Genomic DNA, 4,696 nt, shown 5'->3' on the forward strand with positions numbered 1-4,696 from the left:
GTGGGCACAGCGATCGAGAGGATGGCCTTCAAGGGTGTGGAGCTCCATGAGAACAGACGTGTGATGAGGATAAGTGCATCGCAATCCTTCAGAAGTCTGCCGGAGAACAGCAGGCTCACCCCAACCACCTCCTCCCACGTCAGCGCAATGGACAACGAGAGCAGACAAACAGACAGAGAGAGAATTTAAGATGTGAAGGTCCTCTATCCACACTCGTGGCCTGAAGAGCTGGACATTCAGTTTGGAGACAATGCAGTGAGACACCTGTGCGAGGTGTTCAGAGTAGATGGGATGGAGAGTGTTCGGGGATTCCGAGAGTTCAAGGATTCCAAAGCTACAAAATTGCCGGTCTCCTTGTCACCTCTGATGAAGGCAGTAGAAACCATTGCCATATCCACCAGTGAATGCGAGCGTAAATTCAGCAGCATGAATGACATCCTGACAAGCAAGCGAAATGCGCTTGCAGTCAGCCACCTTTCCAATCTGCTTTTCCTCAAACGCAACAGTCCACCACTGCAGTTCCATCCCTTGCCATATGTGAAGGCATGGCTGAGTAAAGGAAGGAGACACGCCAACACAACTGACTGCCCTGCCGCTGCCAAAGAAGACACAGAGCACAAGACAATGTGGAGTTTTTTTTAATATGGTGAGTAAGGCTAAATAGTGTGACAATAGTTTGTTTGTTATCTAAAATATTTGAAAATGATCTGCTAATAGGCCCACATTTTAATCAATCGTTTGTTCGTTGTCAGGGTTGGGGAGAAGCGGAGTTCAGCCTACTTTACGCACCAGTCCTCGCAGACATTTCAGCACCATGGCCACCTCCTCCTCAGCACCTGGACAGCGACTTGTTTAACGTTATCAATGTTATGTCAGTAATGGCATGCAGGATTCTTCCGTTAACTAGGCCTAATCTGTTTATGAAACTTGTAGACGCTAGTGGTGCTGATATGCTCATGTTTGTAGGCCTAAGAAAAAAGTCACTAAGCCTAACACAAAACCAATGTAATCAAGTAAAGACCACAACTTATTGTCGATTTAACGTTGATTAGTTATTGTTTCTTATATGAAAATGAGTGTATACTTGAATGGTGCCTTTATGCTTTACTTCTGCTTGTAATGTGTAGATCTGTTCTCGTATAAAATATTCCATTCAAAATCATTCCTTATGACGACCAAATTTACTGCTGTTAAAACAGTTATTTTATCCTATGAATTTGAGAGCTTATGAATTTTTTTTATTTTTATCATTCAATTACATTAACAAACTCTTGAACTTGACTTGACTGTTGTTATGCATTTATTAGGGCTAATAAATAAATAGTCAGTATTGTATAGTACATTCTAAGTGTATATTCTTGTTATTTGATAGGCTACTAGACTTTAATGGAATAAGCCTTATTGACAGTGAATAATCAAAGGTCTTTATAGCATAGTGTCATTTGTGAATTTCGGTGAACATATATTAATGGGCTGACTTGGAAAAAAACTGCTCCTGCGCCTCTTTCAACTGTCTGAAACACAACCAAAAAACGAAATATGAGACCAAATACTAAATGTTTTACTACTTTATTTATAAGAATCTTTAGGGGTGTTAATAATTTTGCCCCCTACCTTTTTGAGAAAAAAAGTATTACTTGTTAAACAAGATCTCTTTCTCTGAGCAATTGTATTAGGATAAAATAATATAATCTCTACATTTTTTGTCCTCGGCACAGCTTGGAAAGAGCCTTCTACTGTTCTCAGCACAGCTAAGCCACTGCCGGACTGTACTTCGACTCTTCGATGATCTCTCCATGCTCACATACTCACAAAGCTATGGGCTCGGAGCCAGGGTGAGCAAAGAGTCAATAGGATTGGACCCTTCTGTCATTCAATTATGTGTATATTTTCTATATTTCTGTGTCCAGAAATGCCGTCTATGAAATATTTTTGAAGTGACATACCCAGTGTCACGCTCTGGCTCCGGGACTCTGTAATTTGAGCCAGGGTGTGTTCATTCGTTGGGTGTATTTCTATGTTTGTATTTCTGTTGGGTTTATTTCTATGTTTGGTCAATGACTCCCAATCGGAGGTAACGAGTGTCAGCTGTCGGCTCGTTATCTCTGATTGGGAGCCATATTTAATCTGTATGTTTTCCTTTGGGCGTTGTGGGTTTTTGTTCCGTATCAGTCTTTGTCACTGTGGACTTCACGTATCGTCATTGTTTGTTGTTCTATACTTTAATATAATAAAGTCATGTTCGCTCAACGCGCTGCGCTTTGGTCTCCCTCATTGGACGATCGTGACAGAAAAACCCACCAAGATGGGACCAAGCAGCGTGTCCAGGAGCCATCGCCGGGGAGATCCCTCACAGATCTCCTTCGCCTCCTGGACTGGGTCAAGCCGAGTGAGGAAGAGAGGGGCTTGACATTATGGCAGAAGGGCGAGAAGCTGGCGAGGGACATGGAGACCTGGGCCACGGGTAGGAGAGACGCCCCGAAAATTTTTAGGGGGGGGCTCACGACGGCGGACCAGCAGGAGGCCGCGATAGAGCGGTCCAGTGGGTTGCCGGAGAAGGCCGCCGGGTTACGGGGGCCACTGGTCAAAGAGGGGATGGAGGAAGTAGAGGCACGGCGAGAGGTACTGGCGTGTGTTGCCAGTCCGGTCCGGCCCGTTCCAGATCCCGGTGTAGGGCCAGTGGTGTGTGTCCCCAGTACAGTCCGGCCCATCCAAGCTTCCCGCACCAAGCCAGTGGTGTGCGTCGTCAGTCCATTCCGGCCCATTCCTGCTCCCCGCATCAAGTCTGTGGTGCGTCTCGTCAGCCCGGCTCTGCCCGTTCCTGCTCCCCGCACCAGGTCTGTGGTGCGCTTCGTCAGCCCTGTCCGGCCCAGTCCTGCTCCCCGCACCAAGTCTGTGGTGCGTTTCGTCAGCCCTGTCCGGCCCGGTTCCGCTCTCCGCACCAAGTCAGGGGTGCGCTTCGTCAGCCCGGTCCGGCCCATTCCTGCTCCCCGCGCCAAGGCAGTGGTGCGCGTCGTCAGCCTGGTAAGGCCCGTTCGTCCTCCACGCACCAAGCCAGGGGCGCGTGTCGTCAGTCCGGCTCCGGCCAGCGGGGCTAGACAGGACCAGGGGTACTTTGGGGGTGGGAGAGGAGGTGGGGATCAAGGCCAGAGCCAGAGCCACCGCCGAGGAGGTATGCCCACCCAGCCCTCCCTTGTTTAGCCCGTATTGAGGCGCGGTCGCAGTCCGCGCCTTTAGGGGGGGGTACTGTCACGCTCTGGCTCCGGGACTCTGTAATTTGAGCCAGGGTGTGTTCATTCGTTGGGTGTATTTCTATGTTTGTATTTCTGTTGGGTTTATTTCTATGTTTGGTCAATGACTCCCAATCGGAGGTAACGAGTGTCAGCTGTCGGCTCGTTATCTCTGATTGGGAGCCATATTTAATCTGTATGTTTTCCTTTGGGCGTTGTGGGTTTTTGTTCCGTATCAGTCTTTGTCACTGTGGACTTCACGTATCGTCATTGTTTGTTGTTTTGGTGTTCTATACTTTAATATAATAAAGTCATGTTCGCTCAACGCGCTGCGCTTTGGTCTCCCTCATTGGACGATCGTGACACCCAGCCATCACCTCTGCCTCAAGACATGGCAATATCCCCACTTCAACATCAAGGCATGTCAGTGTCAACACTCAACACACAATGGAAACCAATTAAAGCCTAATTCTCCGTAGTGAGGTATTGGGGGCCCGATACTTAGCGTAGATTTTACACTTCCTTTAGATTTACACTCATATCTACTCTTCTCCAGGAGGAATATTCGGCAGTGCGCTGGATGTGAGCACATAGCATGGGCTGCCGTACCCAGATCATCAGTGCCAAGTCTGACAAATGGTGGCTACTAAGCGGCATACTCTGGGGAGTATCTCTGCCTTTAGGAATTATCAGGTAAGGCTACTTCTCTGCTGATGGTTTCATACTACAAACGAATCTGAGGTACTCTTAAATCAGTGAATATTACAATGCTGCTCGCCTATTTGCACCTTTAATGTAGACTATCTGCACCTTAGAGACTAATTGCACTGACTCTCCACACACCCAACTCTTACACACAACCACACATAAACACACGCACACACACACACACACACACACAAGCACACACATGCACATATACTTACACACACACACACACACACCTTCACAGCAAGATCGAAGTAAGCTTGATATGTTTTTTTGTAGATCATTAATCCAGTGTGATGACCATTGCTTACCATATGATGCTCATATTATAACTTAAAATATGGGATAATATAATTGGTTATTCTATATTACAGTGAACTTTTAAGTAAAATTGGTAAACATTTTGTCACGTCTGCTACTAGTACATCACGAATGCATTGTCATTAACTTTGCAAAGCATAACATGCATTATGCCAGCTAAAAGATAGGGGAAACACTAGTTTACTTTATATTACAATGAAACTTGAGCTAACATAATTCAATTTGACACAGTAAAAATGAATGGTAAACATCTTCTAGTTTACAAAGATGAGTAAGATAATCTTGGAAAAAATATAGCACTTTAATTAACAACCCTCCTCATGCAGAACTTTTAGAAGAGACAACAGGACCAAAGGAGTGATGGAGAAGAGCCATTGGGACCTGAAGCACATCCGTCTTCCAAGGCGTCTTACAAGGCTGGATGATACAAAAGTATG

Source organism: Coregonus clupeaformis, chromosome 20 (genome assembly GCF_020615455.1).
Source record: "Coregonus clupeaformis isolate EN_2021a chromosome 20, ASM2061545v1, whole genome shotgun sequence".
Classification (NCBI taxonomy): Eukaryota; Metazoa; Chordata; class Actinopteri; order Salmoniformes; family Salmonidae; genus Coregonus; species Coregonus clupeaformis.